Raw genomic sequence first — 21,975 nt, forward strand, 5'->3', positions numbered from 1 at the left:
CAGCAGCTCCACTTCCCATCCAGCTCCCTGCTTGTGGCCTGGGACAGCAGTCGAGGACGGGCCAAATCCTTGGGACCCTACACCCATGTGGGAGACTAGAAGAGCTCCTGGCTCCTGGCTTCAAATTGGCTCAGCTCCAGCCGTTGTGGTCACTTGGGGAGTGAACCATCAGACAGAAGATCTTCCTCTCTTGTCTCTTCTCCTCTCTGTATATCTGCCTTTCCAATAAAAATAAATAAATATTTTTTAAAAATTCATAAAAAGAAAAATGCTTCCAGTAGCAATGTGTGATGCATACTGAAAGTTTAGTAAGCATTACCTACTATTAGTTAGCTTTATATAATACAGTTATTAGTTAGTTTTAAATAATACCCACAGTAGGAAGAAAATGTTGGACAGACCTCTTTTCTAGGGAATGCACATAAATAAAATTGCATTTTGATTTATCTCTGGGCCCCCTGTTTAGTGCTGCTTTTCCTAAGACCAATCAAATACGGTGACGCTAAAAAGACTGAGTTTATGAGCAAACTTAACCAATGCAGCCTGAATCTTGAGGACCCCAGCAAGTCCACAGAATCATGAGAGTACCTGTTAGAATAGTTTGTGGCTTAGTTTAGGCATCTTGACTTGGTTCTCTCTAAAATGAAGTATTTTGGTCAAAAGAATCAGATACTAGGAGGCAGATACTTAAATTATGTCACTGGATACCTTTGAACATGACATACTTTAAATTCCCTGAGTTTAAAGAATAACTAGCCAGTTCTCAACTACCTACACTAAAATAATTCAAAACAGATGGTAAAAAAATAAGCCCTTAACATTGTACTTAGGAAAGTATCACATAACTTTTTCTATGGATTTACATTCAAAACTCTATCTTGGCTGAACTAATAACATTGACACAGCCCAGACATACATTACACATCATGAGGAGGAACGAGAAAAACTAGGAACCCAACATACATGAGATAAATTGTAACCAATAATCTGAATGAGAATAATTCAAAACTATTATATAATAAGTTATCTTTACCTCACAGCATTCCCTTCAGCTCAGTCTTAGCTATAAAATTTTTTCAAATGAAAACCTCTAAATGTCACCTAGAAGTAAAAGTTGAAAACTGAAATTCCAAAGGTGAATCAGTCTAGGCCTGGAGGCCACTACAAAATCACCCATTTGTGCATCTTTGTTCCCAGACCTGGGGCTGTATTATTTCACCTGAGGACCAGAGCAGGTACCAGCCTGACCGCAGGCTACCCTCCTTCATAGGTGTGGTCTTAAAAGCTATGTAGCAACCTTGGGCCAGGCCTACCATGATAGCCTAGTGGCTGAATCCTCTTGCCTTGAACGCATCCAGATCCCATATGGGCACCAGTTCTAATCCTGGAAGCCCCCCTTCCCTTCCAGCTCCCTGCCTTGTGGCCTGGGGAAGCAGTCGAGGACGGCCCAAAGCCTTGGGACCCTGTACCAATGTGGAAGACCCAGAAGAAGCTCCTGGCTCAGCTTTGGGTTGGCTCAGCTCCTGCTTTTGCAGCCACTTGGGGAGTGAACCAGCAGATGGAAGATCTTTCTTTCTGTCTCTCCTTGTCTGTAAATCTGCCTTTCCAATAAAAATAAATAAATCTTAAAAAAAAAAACAAAAACAAAAAACCCACAACGTTAGGGCCAGACACTACCCTGTGTAACCCTTCTGATTTCCTTTTTAAACTATCATTTCGCAAGTATCCAAGTATGCTTCATGTGTGTCTCTCATTTCATTCAAGAGACAGAGAGAAAGAGTTATTTCTCCCATCTGCTAGTTCACTCCTCAAATGCCCAAAATAGCTCTGGACTGGGCCAAGCCAGGAACGCAGATGAATGGCAGGAACCCAAGTACTTAAGTTATCATCTGCTGCCTCCCAGGGTGAGCACTATCAGGAAGTGAATTGGCAATGGAGTGGGACTTGAACCAGGCACTCTAATATGGAACTGTCAACGCTCCAAGCACTGCCTTCACCATCATACAAAATGTCCATTCCAATTCTTGTGATTTTCTAAGAAGCTGAGACTGCCGGGGAAAGTAGTAGATGCCGGTACAAAGCCTTGGGATCCTGCACCCACATGGGAGACCCGGAAGAAGCTCCTTGTTCCTGGCTTCAGATTAGCTCAGCTCCAGTCACTGTGCTCACTTGGGGCGTGAATCATTGGATGGAAAATCTTCCTCTCTGTCTCTCCTCCTCTGTGTATATCTGACTTGCAATAAAAATAAATAAATCTTTTTTAAAACTTGATAATCAGGCTCGGCAGCGTGGCCTAGTGGCTAAGGTCCTCGCCTTGATCCCATGTGGCCGCTGGTTCTAGTCCCGGCAGCTCCACTTCCTCTCTGTCTCTCCTCCTCTCAGTATATCTGACTTGGTAATGAAAATAAAATAAATCTTAAAAAAAAAAAACAAAACTTGATAATCACTTAAAAACAAATAAATTTTAAAAATAAATAAATAAAATCCGTCTTCTGGGGAACTGTGTCACATAGATGCTATAGAAGCCTTTCCACAATGGCACGACATAAACACCCCATCAGGTGGTTCCAGCCTATTTGTAAGCTCACATTTTCCTACCTTCTATCTGAATTTCTTTCCAGATCCAGGTCAAATTCTATTTTGCTAACCAACTCACTTCAAACTCCTATTACATACAACATTCCTTTCTTTGCAGTTAACAAATGTTGTTTGAAAGCACATAATACACAACCCTTAACATGGCAATTCCTCTTCAGCACACATGCTTAAGGAATCAATCTGATCACTCTACCATGATTTAGTCCAAGGATGTTCATCACAGCAGAATTAATTAGAAAAAAAAAAAAGAGGAAAAAGACACTCACCAGAAAAACAGACAAAAATGATGACCCTAGGGACAGATTTCTATGTAGTTATTTGAATACATTATTTCTCTACAGGCATGAAAATAGATCCATAACATACAATTTTATAGTAATTTTTAAAAACACAAATAAGACAATTTTTGTAAAGACACAAACATCTACATGCACATACACAATGAGAGGAATGCCCAACAAGATTCAGAAATTATTAACTATAGTTAAATCTGAGTGGGGTTGGAGTAACTTATTTTTTTCCTTTGTACTTTTCCATTTTTCCATTAATTCTTTTTATATTCAAGAAAAGATTTTATTCTAATAAAAAATGGTGATTAAATTCTAACTCTAAGGATTTGTGGGTTCTACATCATTCCTGTTTAGGATTACCATCACTTAAACCAGGACAGTTACTGAGTAGTAATCCCCAACAATGCATCAAAGTTGACATGCAAATAAATTCCCTGCTGTTTCTATTTTGTTTCTTCGATACAGAGCCTTTTGAAATAAAGTATCAAGAACTTCCAATAAAGGAAGCTTCCCACTTCCTCTGAAGACATTTCCAAAAGTGGGAGGCAGGAGAGGATACCCGAGTCGAGCCATGATCAAGTCAGCACAGATGCCAAAGATCATCTATCATCACCATCCCTGGCTCAGCAGACCACCAAGGAGGAGGAGAATCACAACTGCAGCATCTCTGGGGTACTGAGGTACATCAACACCAACACAGCACTGTGCATTTACAGGATCTCAACTTCAAGCCACTCCATTGCAGACCACTGCTCACCCATAGTCTTGTTCTTTGACAAGGAGTTCATTATCTTCCAGATAACAACTTCTGATTGTTTTTCTATGTATTCTCATCCCTCTAACAAGTGTAAAGAGGAGAAAACAAAAATGCAAAAACAAGCTCTGAAGGAGGACCCAGGTGGGTATACCAGAATACCAGAAAGGCAGTGCAGCTTGCATAAGGGGATGAAAGGGGATGATAATATGCTACCTAAAACAAAGGGAAACGACTTATTTTATATGGGTCTACTATTGCATCTATTTCTTTTTTTTTTAAGATTTATTTATTTTTATTACAAAGTCAGATATAGAGAGAGGAGGAGAGACAGAGAGGAAGATCTTCCGTCCGTTGAGTCACTCCCCAAGTGAGCCGCAACGGCCAGTGCTGCGCCAATCCGAAGCTGGGAACCTGGAACCTCTTCCGGGTCTCCCACGCGGGTTCAGAGTCCCAATGCATTGGGCCGTCCTCGACTGCTTTGCCGGGCCACAAGCAGGGAGCTGGATGGGAAGTGGAGCTGCCGGGATTAGAACCGGCACCCATATGGGATCCTGGCGCGTTCAAGGCGAGGACTTTAGCCGCTAGGCCATGCCGCTGGGCCCATGATTGCATCTATTTCATTGGCAGGATTGACATCATAGCAGGCCTTAACAAGTCATAATTAAGACAGTGGATGTTATAATTTTCATAAATTTTGCTGCTTCCATGTGAATCATTTTGTACAAATAAAGTTTCATTATTAGTATATCAAAATGAGTTTCCAGATCTGTATTTTAAACCTGTATTTTAAACTGCTGGGAAACTCAGTGCAACTGACTTAACTGCTGGCCGGAAAGACGGCCCCTCCCCAATGTTGGCACTCCAAGCCATGACCCACACCACATCAGTGCCTCGTGACTGTCTGATACCTGCTAACAAGCCATGACCCATCAGTCACCCAAGCTGGAAGTCTCAAAGTTATCTTTAACTCTTCGGGTGTCATCTGCTCCACTACACACAGACTCCACCGAGCCTCAAACCTCCAGCCTAGTCTTTCTCACCTAGTCCCACTTCCATTAAGCTAGTTCATGCTAGCATCAATTTCTGTTCAGATCATTGGGACAGATTAGCTGGTTCCTAAATCCTCAGTTCTTTCCACATCAAATTCTATATCATGTCATCTGGACACTTGTTTTTTCTAAAAGAATCGCAGAGAGGAAGGGAGGGACAGATTTTTTTTTTTTTTTTTTTTTTTTTTTTTGTCTGCTGGTTTACTCATCAGATGTCCACATCAGCCAGGGCTGGACCAAGCTGAAGCCAGACTCTTCATTCGAACCTTCCACATGGGTGGAAGGAGCCCAAACCTTTGAGCTATCTTCCACTGCTTTTTCCAGGCCATTAATAAGGAACTGGATTGGAAGCGGACAAGGTGGTACACAAAAGCCAACATTGGCCACAAAGATCCTTTCGTTTAAAAACATTTATCTGAAAGGCATCATTTGAAAGGTAGGGTTAGAGAGAGAAAAAAAGAAAGGGAGAAAGGAAAAAAAGGGGAGGGAAGAAGACACAGACAGATGAAAAAAGACCTTCCCTCTGCGTGCTCACATTCTAAACGGTTACAACAGGCACAGCTTAGCCAGGGCTAGGTCAGGATGAAGCCAGGAACTGGGGCACTCCATCCGGGTAGCAGTGGCCCGAGTACTTGGGTCATCTTATGTTACTTTCCCAGATACATTAGCAGGGGGCTGAGTCAGAAACAGAACAGCCTGAACTCAAACTGGTGCTCATAGGAATGTTGGCACTGTGGCCACTGGCTTAACCCAATGCACCACAATGCTAGTCACCGGACACTTTCAAGACCACAAATAACCAGGTGATATACAAATTCACTAACTCAAGCTCTGATTTCATTTGAGGCTCCACTGATGTATTTGCCTACTTAACATACTTATATTCAGCCTCATTCGCATCTCAAGTTTGTGTCTGAAATTGAACTCTTCATTTCTATCTTTCCTCCAAATTCCACACCTACTGCTCCCATTCCTCTTTATTTCCTACCCCCATTTCAGTAAGTGACACCTCTACCCATCCAGTTGCTTGAGCCAGAAACCTCAGAGTCATTCTTGACACTTTTCCCCTGCCTAAACCCCCACAATCAATCTATAATTAAATGGATTCTTTAACATATTCCTCAAATACATCAGCTTCTCTCCATCTCCCCTGCCACTGAATCCCAGCTGCAAAGATTCCTAGTTAAGGGGTACAGGTGGAGCCCAGGTGTCAGCTCTCCAAGCTCCTTGGTGATTCTAGAAGCCAAGGGTGAGACAAATTGCTCTGCAGCACTATGCTGTTACTCCTTCCTTTGCTCACAGAATGCCAGCCAGGCTGGCTCTCTTGCTGGTTTCCTGAACGGGCCCCCTGAAGGCGACTGAGATTTTGCCCTTGCTCCTCTTATGGTAACAGTGCTGTTTCATTCCTCATCTTCAGACATCTACACAAACATGACCTCTGCAGTAAACTAGTGAAGTCTTCCCTGGCCATTCTATCTACAACTCCAATACCCATTTCCATCCCAACAATACCCTCATCTCATTCCACATTGTTCTACTTTGCTTGTTTTTTATTGGAAAGTCATAAATACAGAGAGAAAATATCCTCCATACACTGATTCACTCCCCAAGCAGCTGCAATGGCCGGGGCTGAGCTGATCTGAAGCCAGGAACCAGGAGTCAAAAGCCCCCCTCGGTCTCCCACATGCTCCCAAGGCCTTGGGCCGTCCTCGACTGCCTTCCCAAGCCACAAGCAGGGAGCTAGATGGGAGTGAGGCTGCCAGGATTAGACCCGGTGCCCATATGGGATCCCTGTGTGTTCAAGGCGAGACTTTAGCCGCTAGGTCACCTCGCTGGGCCGAGAGCAAAGATTCTTGTCTGTTTTGCTCCTTAACTATAGTTTCAGCACTTACAAAAGCATCTGCAGGACAGCACTGTGTCTTATAACACAAGCATCTTTATCAGAGTGCCAGCCTGAGTCTGAGCTCTTGGCTTCTGACACAGCTTTCTGCTGGTGAGTCTAGAAAGCAGCACTAGAAGGCCCAATCACTGGGTCCCTGCCGCCATGAGAGGGACAGGATGGACTTCCTGACTCCTGTCTTCAGCCTGGTCACTTAGGCAGTGACCAAGCAGATGGAACTTATCATTCTCACTCTCCAACTCTCTGCCTTTCAAATAAATAAACTTTTGGGCCCGGTGCAATGGCCTATTGGCTAAAGTCCTCGCCTAGAACGCACTGGGATACCATATGGGCTCCGGTTCTAATCCCAGCAGCTCCACTTCCGATTCCAGCTCCCTGCTTGTGGCCTGGGAAAGCAATGGAGGACGGCCTAAAGCTTTGGGACCCTGCTCCTGCGTGGAAGACCTGGAAGAAGTTCCTGGCTCCTGACTTTGGATCAGCACAGCGCCGGCCGTTGCGGTCACTTGGCGAGTATATCATCAGACGGAAGATATTTCTCTTTCTCTCCTATGTATATCTGAGTTTCCAATAAAAATAAAATAAATCTTTAAAAAATTAAACTTTTTTTTTTAAGTTCATGGGAAGAGTGATTAACACATGATTTATTCTAAGAGTATAATATCTCAAAAAATGAAAATATCAATGCCTTAAATTCTGTATGAAAATAATTTCCAGTAAAACATTACTGTCCAACCAGAAATCTGAAGATATTTTTTTTTAAAAAAAGATTTTTAGGGCCCGGCGGCGTGGCCTAGAGGCTAAAGTCCTCGCCTTGAAAGCCCCGGGATCCCATATGGACACCGGTTCTAATCCCGGCAGCTCCACTTCCCATCCAGCTCCCTGCTTGTGGCCTGGGAAGGCAGTTGAGGACGGCCCAATACATTAGGACCCTGCACCCGCGTCGGAGACCCGGAGGAGGTTCCAGGTTCCCGGCTTCGGATTGGCGCGCATCGGCCCGTTGCAGCTCACTTGGGGAGTGAATCATCGGACGGAAGATCTTCCTCTCTGTCTCTCCTCCTCTGTATATCTGACTGTAGTGAAATGAATAAATCTTAAAAAAAAAAAAAAAAAAAGGGTTAGCACTGTCTTCACACAAAACTTCCAAAAAACAAAAAAAGGATTTTTAGTTTATTTTTATTGGAAGGTCAGATATACAGAGAGGGGGAGAGCGTGAGGAAGATTGTTGATCTGATTCACTCCTCAAGCTGCTGCAACGGCTCGAGCTGAGTCAATCCGAAGCCAGGAATCCAGAGCCTCTTCTGGGTCTCACATGCAAATACAGGTCCTCAGGCTTTGGGCTGTTCCCAACTGTTTTCCCAGGTCACAAGAACGGAGCTGGATGGGAAGCAGGGCTCCCGGGATTAGAACTGGCGCCCATATGGGATCCCAGCACGTGCAAGGCAAGGACTTTAGCCAATACGCTACCACACTGGGCCCTATTTACGCTTTTTAAGCTTTTTATTACAAACCATTTTAACATCATGTTAAATGTAATGCTAAGTAACTACATAGCACTCCAGTAAAATTGTACCATGGACCCTCTCATAAGTTTGTGTTTCTCAAGTGTGTGGTCTGAAAGTACCTGCGGGTCCCTTTCAAAGTGTCCATAAGTCACAACAATTCTCTCACTTACGTTGTCTTTTTAATGCGTTCACATTCGCACTAATAACACAGAAGCACGAATGCGTAGAACTGCTGGTGCTTTAGCATAAAGCCACATAAGGACAGCAAATGTTGCTGGAGTCATCACTGTCTTTCACCATCATATCCAGATGATTAGCAGGAAAGAGTCCACTACACTTAAAGATGTTATTGAAAGGGTTAGCACTGAGGTACAGCGGGTATATATATATAAGTGGACATGTCCGTGGAGCCAGCACCCCAAACGGGTGCCAGTTTGTGTCCCAGCTGCACCACTTTCAATTCAACTCGCTGCTAGTGGCCTGGGAAAGCAGAAGATAGCTCAAGTCCTTGGGACCCTGACAACCTTGTGGGAAACCTGGATGAAGCTGCTGCCCCAGCTTCAGCCTAGCCTAGCACTGGCCACTGTAGACTTCTGCAGAGTGAACCAGTGGATGGAAGAGCTCTCTCCCTCCCTCTCTGCAACTCTGGTTTTCAAAAAGTAACAAATCTTTTTCTTTTTTAAATGATCTTGATAAAGCAGTAAAAGTATTAATTTCACTAAAATTGAACCCAAGTACATGTCTTTTAAACATTCTGGGGGGCCCGGCACGGTGGCCTAGTGGCTGAAGTCCTCACCTTGCACATACTGGGATCCCATATGGGCACCGATTCATGTCCTGGTAGCCCCGCTTCCCATCTAGTTCCCTCCTTATGGCCTGGGAAAGCAGTCGAGGACAGCCCAAATTCTTGGGACCCTGCACCCGCATGGGAGACCCGGAAGAGGTTCTGGGCTCCTGGCTTCAGATCAGCTCAGCTCAGGCCACTTGGGGAATGAACCAATGCTGGGCCCTCACAGCTAGGTTCTAAGAAACTAACATGGGGTCAGCACAGTGGTAAAGCACTTTAAGCCTCCACCTGCATGCTGACATCCCATATGGATGCTGGTTCAAGTCCTGGTTGCTCCACTTCAGATCCTGATCCTTACTAAAGGCCTGAGAAGATAGTGGAAGGTGGCCCAGGTCCTTGGGATCCTGCAACCAGGTGATAGTTCTGGAAGAAGCTCCTAACTTCTAGATTAGGACTGTCTCAGCTCTAGTCACTGTGGCCATTTGTGGAATGAACCAGCAAACAAAAGATCTGTCACGGATCTGTCTCTCCTTCTCACTGCAATTTTGTCTTACCAATAAAATAAATAATTAATCTTTACAAAAACTAAACAAAACAAAACTAAGTCTTGTCAGGTTTTGGCGCAGTATCAAAGAAAACGTAAAAGAGGGGTTCAGCATGGTGCCCTAGCAGCTAAAATCCTCACCTTGAAAGCACTGAGATCCCATAAAGGCACCAGTTCTAATCCCAACATCTATACTTCCCATCCAGCTCTCTGCTTGTGGCCTGGGAAAGTAGTCAAGGATGGCCCAAAGCCTTGGGATGCTGCACCCGCATGGGAGACCTGGAGGAAGTTCCTGGCTCCTGGCTTAAGGTCGGTGCAGCTCCAGCCATTGCAGGTGCTTCGGGAGTGAAGCATCAGATGGAAGATCATCCTCTCTGTCTCTCCTCCTCTCCATATATCTGCCTTTCCAATAAAAATAAATAAATCTTAAAAAAACTATGCATTTTAAATAAATAAAGACTTTTAAGAAAACAACAGTGTAAGGAATCCCGATACCCAAATACCTGAGAACCACTTCTTTAAGAAAACTTGCCTGGGAATCCAGTCACCCCCCTCCCCACAACTGCTCTGTCTGAGCCAATCTCCCCTTTCACCAATCATAACTGGAGTTGAAACCAAAGCACATACCTGACCAAGGGGACATGAAGCCTTAGCCTGACCAAGTCAGATCTGCTCTGGAATCTGAATGAACACTCACGGAGACTGAAGTCTACTTATGGTGAACACTAGAACCATTCACTGTGCCTTCTGGAGTTCCTGGAACTGTGCTGGGGGCAGTTCTTTCTGAGGCCTGGTGCTTCAGCTTTTCCTTTCATTCGACAGCAGCTACTTCCTCTTCATAAGTGTCCTATGACATGAGCTACTTTAAATGCATTTCATTTCCTCATGCTCCATAAAGCTTCAATGCCTTCACCAAAATAGCTGTAGTTGGCAACCCTGCTCAGTCATCAAAGTATAACAAGGTTCTCTTCTATTTGAAGATCACAAAAAATCAAAAATTACCTTGACTAAACTCAAAAGTATATGGAAATCATTGGCTCATTTCGAATAACCATTCAGTTGCTAATAAAAAATCATTCAGTTGCTAATTTTTTCTCTTTTGGAGAAACTCATCATGTATCACACAAATATATTCTATACAGTGTAAGTGGCTTCACTAATGTACCAGTCTAACAGTTTTTCAAGGGTTTTGACGAATGGAACAAGGTAGTCAAACTTATCACATGCTGTAATGAAGGCCGTGTAGTACTAGGACAGGATAGGCAGACAGATCGAGGGTACAGAACAAACACAGGGACCACCCTTGTACAGGTGCACAGGCACACAGCAGTACATCAAAGCGGGGAGCAGATGAGTAATCCAGGTGATGCTGGGGCCCTGAGTTGTTGGTATGGAAGATAGAACCATAACTCAGGGTATCCTTACCCTAAAAAAAAAGTCTACTTCACACCAAGCATCAAAATAAATTTCATATAGAGGAGAAATTTAAATATAGTCTATGTGCATCCAAAGCGAGCACAGATTTAAATGTAAAAAGTAAAACTTAAAAATGTGTAGAGGAAAATACAGGATATTACGACTACCTCAGTACAGGGGAAGACTGATTCATCAAGATACAAAATATACAAATCATAAAAAGTAAAAAAAAAAAAAACACACACACACAATAAGTCTGATAAAGCTTTAAACTTTGTTTCAATGACGGTAAAGCTACAAAACAAATGAATATGTTTTTTAGGATGGCTGCTGAAAGAAAAAAATAAGTCCTAGAAAATAAGCCATGTGCATAACTTGGAACCTCTGTATAGTGTCTACTGGGAATGTGAAATAGTACAGTCATGGTAGAAAACAGTATGGAAGGTCTCCACAAAATTACAAATGGAGTACCACATGACTCAGCAATCTCCCTTCCGAGTGCAGATCCCAAAGAACTGAAAGCAAGATATCCAACACACCTGTACACTCACCCTCAGAGCAGCTTACGCACAACAGCCAAATGGTGGACAAAACCAAAGTACCCATTATCAGATGAAGGAATAAACAAGATTCGGTGAATCTGCACACAGTGATCTATTCTTCAGTATTACAAGATAAAAAGGTTCCAACACCTGCTGCACAATGCGAATAAACACTACTGACCTGCACACCTGATTAACTCCTACATGGCTTCACTCCCCTCCCCCAAAAGAAGACTGGAGGCAGGCATTCAGCCTAGCATTTAACACACTAGTTATGACACCATGTACCATGTTAGACTGCACAGGCTCAGTACGGGGCACTGACTCCAACCACAACTTCTTACCAAGGCAGCTCTGGGAGGCAGCAATGATGATGCAAATAAATTGGGTTCTGCCACCTACGTGGGTGACTTGTATGGTGTTCCTGGTCCCCAGCTTCAGTCCTGGCCCACCCTTGACTATTCTGGGTATTTGTGGGTAAATCAGCAGAGAGAAGCTCACTCTTCTCTCTCTCAAATAAATATTTTTAAGAACTTTCTAAAAAATAAAAAATGTTAGGCTCAGCGTTGTCATGCAGATGATAAGCTTCCTGATGTTGGCATCCCATAGCAGCACTGGTTTGAATGCCAGAAACTCTGCTTTCCATCTGGCTTCCTGTTAATGAGCCTGGGAAGGCAGCAGGAGATGGCCCAAGTACTTGAGCCCTACACCCATGTGGGATGGAGCTCCAGGATCTTGGCTTCCACTTGGCTCAGCCCTAGCCATTGCAGCCGTTTAGGGAATAAACAGCAGATGGAAGATCGTTCTTTCTCTGTCTAGCTCAGCTTTTCAAAATAAAATAAATAAATCTTTCAAAAAAAAGATAAATGATCACACATACATTTTCTCTCTTACAGAATACATATGAACAGAGAGGGAATCAGAGCCTTGCAGAGAAGTAAGCAAACCCTTGTTGAATGTAGCTGGTGCCACGGCAGGAAGAATTATGCCAAAAGCTTCTTCGAAAGAAAAAAGCCAAGAATGAGAAGTCTCCATGGTCAAGCAAGAACGACGATCTGAATGTTTAGTTTCTAGCCTGAGGTCTGCAGTTAGCCCTTTCAAAGCTGCATGGCCAGCTTCGCCATTCAGAGCACCCAGGTAACTCCTTGCTGGTTCTATTAAAATGTGACCATGGTTGTAAGAAATACGGCTCAAGCACTTCCCAAGAGTCTGTACTTTCAAATTTTTTCCTGTAATGGAAGCTTTTCAAAAACAAAAACAAAAGAAGCTACTAGATCTTGTTAGCAAATGTGTCAGCACGGCCTTTCATTTCAGAGTGATTTGCCACGCCTGAAAACAAACACAAGAAACAGGTGCACTTTCCTGAATACACAATCAGAATTTAATATGGGGCCAGTAATGTTACGAAATCAGGCTGGGATTAACCTTGTAAATAAGACAAGATGGGCAGAAAGAAATTGAAAAATGAATCTTCCATAAATACCAGAATACTGTTATTGTCTGTCTTTGAATAACCTGGAGTCAGTCAGATTACTCAAAACACCATTACATGAGAAGATTCTAATACAGCATTTTTTCACTATGGCAGGAATTAGCCCAGTCCCTGAAGCCAGCTTTACAGTGCAGCTCCACAGGACCTTCTGTCTATATTAACTACATTAGCGCGGTGGCTTCTTAGAACACACTGTCGGTAAACTGCCTCTGCAGTCCCAGGATTCAGCGCCGTTCCAGACCCTGAGTTAAGACAACCAGACATCACAGTTCATGGCCCAGCTGAAAATTTTCCCTAATTAAGTACAAGTTGTCTTATCCTTTTTATGAAAAATATGCTCCTACAGAATAATCTTACATAACACTCCAACTGTGCGGAGTTGTGTGTAAGATGAGGAAAAGGGAAGACAGATCCTTGAGCCTATACACATGAAGCTGCTTTTATGTAATGATTAAAAAAATCCCACACTCCCAGCAAAGCCTATAAACATAATTTCAGTCTCTAAATTGCATTATCTTCCATCTCAGAAAAAGGCAAGGCTGCTCATAAGAGAATAAATTCCCCAATTTCTTCAACACCAAACCTTCCACGGAGGCATGAGTGACAGCAGCAGGGTGGGGAGACACTGAAGCAATGCTCTCTACTGAGACCCTGCCTGTCTTTCACTAAGAACATTTAAGACAAGGAAGCTGTGGGATCTAAGATCTAGAATTCAGCAATACAAGTGTCACAGAAGTGAGTCAAACACAGGCTATGCTGATGAAAATAAAGCCACCTTTCGTGCTTACAATCTGGCTCCAGAAGCTCCATAAAGGGAGACAAACAACCTAATTTACAAAAGGGAAACGTGATCTACAATGACAAGGTGAGGGTTCCACTTCTGGGAAAGGAAAAATGCAGGATGCGCCAGGAACAAAGGAAACACTGATAGACCAAGCATAGTTGGCTCTCACAGGCCAATCATAAGACCCTGTATGCACCAAAAAGAATGTCTGTAACTGCCAGCAGAAAAACTAAAATCCTTGAGTTGATAATACACTAAAATAGAGAGGACAATTCATGTACTGCCATGAGAGCTGACTATTGTATACACAATCTCCTTACTCAGAGAAGTGCTAAAGTAATTCAGAATTTACTTTAATGCTTTAATGGAAAGTGTAATTTATCCCTGAAGAGGGAAATCCTTACCAAAGACTGAAAGTGAATGCAATGGAAAGGAATAGCAGAATGAGAGAACCAGCACTGTGCTGACATGGGAATCAGGGGCAGGGACTGAACCCAGGTGCTCCAAGCCAGGACACGGGTATTCTGATCAGGGTGCCAAACCACCCAGCAAAACATCTGCTCCCAATTATCAGGCTTCCAAAACCTTTTATGTTGAACTTCAAGAATGCTTATTTTCATCGACTTGAAGGACAAAGAGAGACAGAGAGACAGAGATAGCCAAGCATGGACCAGGCTGAAGCCAGAAAGCTGTAACTTCATCTCAATCTCCCATGTGGCAGGCAGGGGCCCAAGCACTTGAGCCCTATCTTGTTTCCTAGGTTACATTACTAGGAAAATGGGACAGAAATAAAGTAGTTGGAGTCGAATCTGACTCCAATAGGGGATGCAGGCTTCCCAAGCAGCAGCTTAACTCACTGCACCACAATACCTGTCCCATCAACAGACTTTTTTTTTTTTAAGATATATTTTTACTGGAAAGACAGATAAAATGAACAGAGAAGGAGAGACAAAGATCTTCCATCTGCTGGTTCACTCCCCAAATGGTCATAATGGCTGAAGCTGAGCCTATCTGAAGCCAGAAGCTTCTCCTGGGTCTCCCACAAGGGTGCAGGGTCCCAAGGCCTTGCGCCATCCTCTATTGCTTTCCCAGGCCACATGCAGGGAGCTGGAAGGGAAGTGGAGCAGCCGGAACACAAATAGAATATGGGATTCTATTGAGGTACAGACTTTTTAAAAGTGCTAGTACCAATGTTCTGTGGTGAGAGCGCAGGCACTCGGTAAGCCTTAGCCAACTGGTTACCCTCCAATCCTCAACAAAACAGACATTCTCTTGTATAAACAATTTCAAGCCACAGCCATCAAAAGGAGATCATAAACTGTCACCTAAGAACATACAGAATTTCACAGCAGCTAAGAAGGAAAGGCAGAAATGAGACTAGAGCTTTTATATCTTCCTAGCGCCGTCGGGGATCTGCTGTGCTAGCCTGACATGTAACTTCATTCCCCTATGCTTACCTTCAGTTCAGCAATCTCGTCCACCACCTCCACATTCACACAGGAGTGGTGGGTTTTACCCAAGGCTCCTTGGTATAATGGAGCTTAACAAGCTAAGAAATGAAATTTTAAATCTTTTTTTAAAGATTTGTTTATTTACTTATTGAAAAGGCAGATGTGCAGAGAGGAGGAGAGACAGAGAAGAAGAACTTCCATCCAATGATTCACTCTCTACGTAGACAAAATGGCAGGTGTTGCGCTGATTCGAAGTCAAGAGCCAGGAACTTCTTTCCGGGTCTCCCACATGGGTGCAGGGTCCCTAGGCTTTGGGCTGTCCTCCACTGCTTTCCCAGGCCACAAGCAGGGAGCTGGAATTGGAAGTGGAGCTGCCGGGATTGGAACCAGCGCCCATATGGGGTCCCGGTGCATTCAAGGTGAGGGTCTTAACCGTTACGCTACCGTCCAGGCCCAAAATTTAAAATCTTAAAGATTGTACAAAAGGTCAAAAATGTGGTAACACTGTTTTAGTGAGCAAACAGGTAGATTCACACTGCTGGCGGATATACTCACATAAACTGCTACAACTTCTGTGGAAAGCAACTTGGCGATATATAACAAAAATGTTTACAACTGGAGCAGCATGATGGCCCAGTTGGGAGGTGAACCAGTGGATGGAAGCTCTTTCTCTGTCTTTCCTCCTCTCTGTAAATCTGCCTTTCCAATAAAAAATACACAAATCTTAAAAAAAAAAATGTTCACATCTATTGCCTAGCATTTACACTGGGAGTTCAATTTTACACTCATCACAGACGTAAGCACACCTAAGAAGCACTGGAAACCCAAATGTCCAAAAATGAAAGTTGGCTGATCGATGGTCCATATATACAACAAAACATCTAACATTTTTTTAAAGTGATATTCTCTATATCACATAGAATGATCATCAAGATAAATTAAGTGCAAAAGAACAGAATAATGAACATAGCATTTATCATATATGTAAAACAAAAACCAAAGCAAAATAACACACAGTTATACATGTTTGTGAACACAGACTTTCTCTAGGGCCCGGCGCAGTGGCCTAGCAGCTAAAGTCATCACCCTGAACGCGCCAAGATCCCATATGGGAACCAGTTCTAATTCCGGCAGCCCCACTTCCAATTCCAGCTCCCTGCTTGTGGCCTGGGAAAGCAGTCGAGAACGGCCCAAAGCCTTGGGACCCTGCATCCACGTCAGAGACCTGGAGGAGGTTCTAGGCTCCCGGCTTCGGATTGGCGCACCACCGGGTGTTGCAGTCACTTGGGGAGTGAATCATCGGATGGACGATCTTAATGTCTGCCTCTCCTCCTCTGTGTATATCTGACTTTCCAATAAAAATAAATAAACCTTAAAAAAAAAAAAAGACTTTCTCTAGAAGTGTCCAGTTCCCTGCTAATAGCCTGAAAAAGGCAGTGGAAGATGTCCTTGCACCCCTGTACCCATGTGAGAGGCTGGGAAGAAGCTTGTGGCTCCTGGCTTCAGATCATCCCAGCTCGAGGCCTGTAGTCATTTGGGGAGTGAACCAAAGGATAGATGACTTCTATGTCTCTCAAACTCTGCCTTTCAAATACTTGTTAACTCTGTTTGCCTTCTGGACGTTGCTTCATAAGCATGCGCATGAGCTTCCCATCTTAAGGAGTATTTCTTTATAAACCACGCTCTGTACCAACAGGAATTAGTTAACGATACACATCTTAATCCTAAAAGCATTTCATGCCTTTGTACCGTCAAAATTTTAAATGAGGCTTTGGTGAATTCAATTTGATGAAACATTTCCAGATAAGAACAAAGTATCCTACAGAGAAGAAAGATACGCGTTTATTACCACAATCGTTTCACTTCTACATTTTACCGAACCCAATCCAAGTCTGGACATAGGCAACATTAAAAAATCTCTAACGACAAAGGTGCTTGGCCTACCCTCAATCCTTCCCACGTCGCTCATCTATGTAAACATCAAAAATAAAAAGAAAAAAAAAAAAGCTGCTGCTGTGCTGCTGAGGATGCCACATTTCACATCGGAATACTGCACATCCTGGGCGTCAGTGGGCAATGGCTCAAGTACTGGATCTCTGCCACCGACACGTGAGACCTAGACAAATTTCTCGGTTCCTAACTTCAGCCTGGCCTAACCCAGGCTGTGCAGGCCCTGGGGAGTGAATCAGTGTATGGAATATCTAGCTCCATCTGTCTGTCCCTCTGCTTTTTAAAATAAATTGAAAATACAAAAAAAGAAGAAAGTTTTCTTTCTTTTTTTTTTTAATCGGGGGTAGATGTTTGGCATGGCGGTTAAGATGTCTGAGATACCCGCATGTAGTATCAACGTACCTAGCTCAACTCTGGCTCCTCTATATCTGACACAGCTTCCTGCTGACATGTAGCCTGGGAGGCAACAGGGGATGACTCCAAAGGTCTTGGGTTCCTGCCATCCTTATTGGGAGAATCAGATTGAATTATAGGCCCCTGGCCTCTATATGGCCCAGCCCTGGCTGGTGCTGGCATCTGGGAAGTGAATCAGTGGGTGGAGCATCTCTCTGCCTTTCAAATAAAACATAAACCATCTGCAGTGGCAGGTGTTCGGCTTAGTGATCAGGAAATACTAAGGATACTCGCGTTCCATAGTAGAATCCCTGGGTTTGAATCCTGACTCTACTTCCAATTCCAGTTTCTTGCTAATGAGCTCCTGGGAGGCAGCAGGTGACGCCTCAGGAAGCTGGGTCCTTGCTGCCCAGGAGGGAGAACTCCACAGAGTTCCAGCTCAAGCCTGGCCTTGGCCGGGCGAAGCCAGGGCCACCGTGGGTACTTGGGGAGCAAACCAGCAGGAGCTCACTTGCTCACATGCTCTCTCTCTTTCTGTCTCTCAAATTATTAAAAAATTTGAAAGCAGCAAAACGAGCGAAGAGCTTTAAAAGGACAGTCACCAAAAAAACTCGTCATGGCCAATCCGACATGTGGGGCTGTTCCAGGAACCACACTCTTCAGTCTCCTGACGGAGAAAATCCAGAGTTCCCATCTCCTCCCCAGGACCCAGGAGGATACATGCACCCCACATTCCTGTGTCATCTTTTGGATCCATCTATAACAATGACAACCAGGAAGACCACAAAAGACAGCTGAACCATGGAAAGGTCAGGATTAAACAGGGAAGGGAAAAATATCTGTATCCAGTAAAGTCCAGAGAACACAATGTCCTGGAGTGAAGAACGGCAGCCAAGAAGGCCTTGGCAGAAGGAAACCAGAGCAAGCAGAACAGGAAGGGAAGAATGGGGAAGGATTACTACCCCGTCCTGTTCTCAGCCGCCCAGCCAGGGCACTGGGTCAGCAAAGAAAGCCGAGACCCACACACAATGTCCCTTCCTCTTCCTTTGTCCCCTCCCGTCCAAGTTGGTAAGCAAACTTTCTGTTAATAAGTATATCTCTTCCTCATCCTGTTGGACTGGCAGCAACAAGAAGTTGCAAAGTATTCAAAACAGAGGCCACCCAGGAGCAAACTAAGACCACCGAGCATCCACCAACCAGAAACGCACATCCCAGCTCACAACATGTTCACTGCACTTTAAAGTTCTTTTTCAGACTTCTTTTTCATTTGTTACTATGAAATAAAGTCATTTTTATTACTCAAAATTTCCAATGGTTAAGTTACTGCCCACCCATAGTCTCAAACTGCCTATTTCCATGTCAGTCAAAGAATTTCAATAACATACAGCCAAAACGAAAGTTCTAATTAAGTTCTTTGATTGGAAAAAAAAAAAAAAGGTAAACAGGTCATACAAAATAGGAGAATTGATAGGTTAGAATCTGTACTTAGTTATGCTCCAACTCCTTAAACTGTAAACTCTACTCAACCTGGTCCTCTACAGACAGCCAAGAATTCTACTACAAGAAACCCGCCCTCACACACTTCAGCTGCTTTCCTATGGCCTTTAGCCTCGTTAGCAAGGCATTCAAAATCCCCTGCCAAAACAATTGGGCATCTCCTCAATGAAGGGAAGTCTGTACCAAAGGTACCGCATGACATAATCCGAGGAGAGAAAAGGAAAAGTAATTTTAGAAGTGACAGTTGCAAAGGGGTCAGCGTGGGACAGGTTGGCTCTGGGAGGCGTTAGTAACCCGAGAGTCTCTAGGGCAACCCCAGATGCGAACAGGAGCCTTGTCTCTTAACTTCCTCACACATTTCAAATTCTCCCTTGAGGGTGGAGCCAAGAGCCCACGCTCGTGGAGAGCATGTCCAGCTCGCTGCCCAGGAAGCCGGCGGGCGCGTGCTCAAGGGGCTCTTTATCCCGCAGGTCCCTGCGACACGGCGGTGCGCATGCGCCCCGAGGGCGGCGAGCAGGCACCGCCGAGCTCGCTCCCGCCCGCGCATGCGCAGTCCCCCATCTCGCCGCAGGCGACAGCTCACTATTTGGCAAGGGGGATGGGTCTGGGCAGCGATGGGGGCGGGGGCCCGCAGGCAGGGGGCGCGTTTGTGTCTCCTCAATGCTTGGGGTAAGGAGAAAGACAGTGGCTTCGGCTCTGGCATTCGCAGGCCACGTAAGCCGGTGTAGGAAATGGGGCACAGAGGAGCGTGAGCGTGTGTGTGTGTGTGTGTGTGTGTGTGTGTGTTGGGGAGGGGAGGGGGCGGTCCATCCCCTCTCCAGGGAGGCGCCCCCCACTCCGACAGAACAGCCCCCTCCCTCGACTCTCCTCCCCCCTACTCACCTGAGAGCGGCGGCGACAGCTGCTGGTCCCCGTCCCCCTGCGCTCGCCTCATACTGTCCGCAACATCCGGGACCTGCGGGACCGCCGCGACACAAACACAGCACACACACACACACACACGCACACACACGTACGCTCGGAACGCGCACACTCACACACATACACCCCGACACACACCGACCGGGGCGTCCTGGCGTCAGCACGTCGACGTAACGAGCGCGTACCCGCCGGGCCCCACCCCTTCCCGGCCCTCTTGCCCCGAGACTCCGCCCACTACCTCTGAGGCGCATGCGTTCTGGGCCTCGCCCGGACCCGGGGATCTGATGAGAGAGGCGGGAAGTCTGAGGGGTCGCGTGCGGGGCGTGGGAGGCCGGGGAGGCGCGAGGACCCCGGCGCAAACCGCGGTGTGGCCCGGTGTGTGGCTCACCACCCCCTGGGGCTCCTTTTCTTTAAATCAACCCTGTCAGGTCACATCACATGAAGTCTTTACGATGATGCTTTAGACCTCTTTTTAAGTTGCTTTTGAAATTTTTCCGACTAGGCTGAAGCTCCCACTGGTGTATGTGAGGGCCGAGTGTGTGCTGGGCAGAATCAGGCTGGAGTGCAACACCCACTGGTTCCAGTGGAAGACAGGGCTGGAAACAGAACCGACCCAGCAATTACAACCACCAGCTGATTGGGGCGATAGTCTGTACCGCTGTACTTGCAAGTACACACAAGAATCTAGTCTGGGAACACCTCAGACAAAGTTTCTTTGGGGATCTCCCCAATCGAACTGCTGGACTCAGAACCCTAACCATGAAAAGACAGAGGACAGAGCAAATCAATCAACTACCCTATGTTGGCAGTGAAAAACAGGGCAAACGTAGACTAAGATGGACTATGTCAATCAGAAGATTCTTCAGCCACCTCATTGTGCTTGGAATGGCGAGATTGGCAGCAATTCAAGACTGCTGACCTATCAAAACCACTTGAGCAAGACCCTCGGAGCAAACCCCACATCAGGGACCAGGGATGGGTGGGAGACTGGGTGGGGCTTTTCCCTTTACCTCCCTCTTTACCCCAGATACAGGAACAAAAATGTAGAAATAATAGCCTTACACACTTTCCTGTAGCCCTTGAACCTTTGTACACTAATTAACTATGTAAGGATTGCAAAAAAAAAAAAAAAAAAAGGAAAGAAATTGAGTGTTTGGAAACAAGAAGGGTCACTCTTGAGGCCAGCACTTGAGGCACTACCGGCTCAGCTGCAACCTGCTACACCAGCATCCATCCCCTCTGGGCACCTTTTCGAATCCCAGCTGCTTCACTTTGCTGCTGATGTGCTTGGGAAAGTTAATGGGCCCAGATCAAATTCCTAGCTCCTGTTTTAGATGCCTGAGATGAATGAAAGAAAAACCTGGAACCGGTGTTGTGGCACAGCAGGCTTAGCCACTGCCTGGGACACCTGCACCCCGTATGAGCACTCATTCAGTGCCAGATGGGCCACTTTCAATGCAGTTCCCTTCTAAGGCACCTAGGAGAGCAGCGGAAGATGGCCTAAATACTTGAGCCCCAGCCACATGATGTGTCAGACTCCTGGCTTTGGCCTAGACCAGCCCTGGCTATTGAAACCATATGGGGTGTGAACCAGCAGATGGAATCTGTCTCTCTACCTTACAAATAAATTCTTTTAAAAAGAAGCCAAAAAAAACCCAAAAAATTTGGAGCATCAAGGCTCCAAGAGCGGAAAAGAGTTGTCCCGTGTTAAGTGGATTGTCAGTAATGGGAAATATGTTGCTGCTGATTCTTTTTAAAGATTATTTTTATTATAAAGTCAGATATACAGAGAGAAAGGAGGAAAGACAGAGAGGAAGAGCTTCTGTCTGATAGTCCGCTGCCCAAGTGGCCACAACAGCCTGAGCTGAGCTGATCCAAAGCCAGGAGCCAAGGCTTTGGACCGTCCTCGGCTGCTTTCCCAGGCCACAAGCAGGGAGCTGGATTGGAAGCAGGGCTACCGGGATTAGAACTGGCACCCATATCGGATCCCGGAGGGTGCAAGGTGAGGACCTTGGCCGCTAGGCTACTGTGCTGGGCCCATGCTATGATTCTTTAGTCTCAGCTTTGAAAATGTATTGGGTCTGCAGTGATTCAACAAACAT

General features: G+C 45.1%; 1 protein-coding gene across 2 annotated transcripts in view; it reads right to left on the reverse strand.

Moving 5' to 3' along the window:
* SPOP (speckle type BTB/POZ protein) overlaps positions 1-20,023 on the reverse strand; it is a 73,647-nt gene extending 53,624 nt beyond the window's left edge. For both annotated transcript variants that reach the window (XM_058676594.1, XM_004591078.4), the window contains exon 1: positions 19,835-20,023. The gene's annotated coding sequence lies outside the window, so the exon portion shown is untranslated. The remainder of the gene's footprint in view (positions 1-19,834) is intronic.
* Positions 20,024-21,975: the final 1,952 nt, after the last annotated feature.

This window comes from Ochotona princeps, chromosome 17, assembly GCF_030435755.1.
Source record: "Ochotona princeps isolate mOchPri1 chromosome 17, mOchPri1.hap1, whole genome shotgun sequence".
NCBI classification, from domain to species: Eukaryota; Metazoa; Chordata; class Mammalia; order Lagomorpha; family Ochotonidae; genus Ochotona; species Ochotona princeps.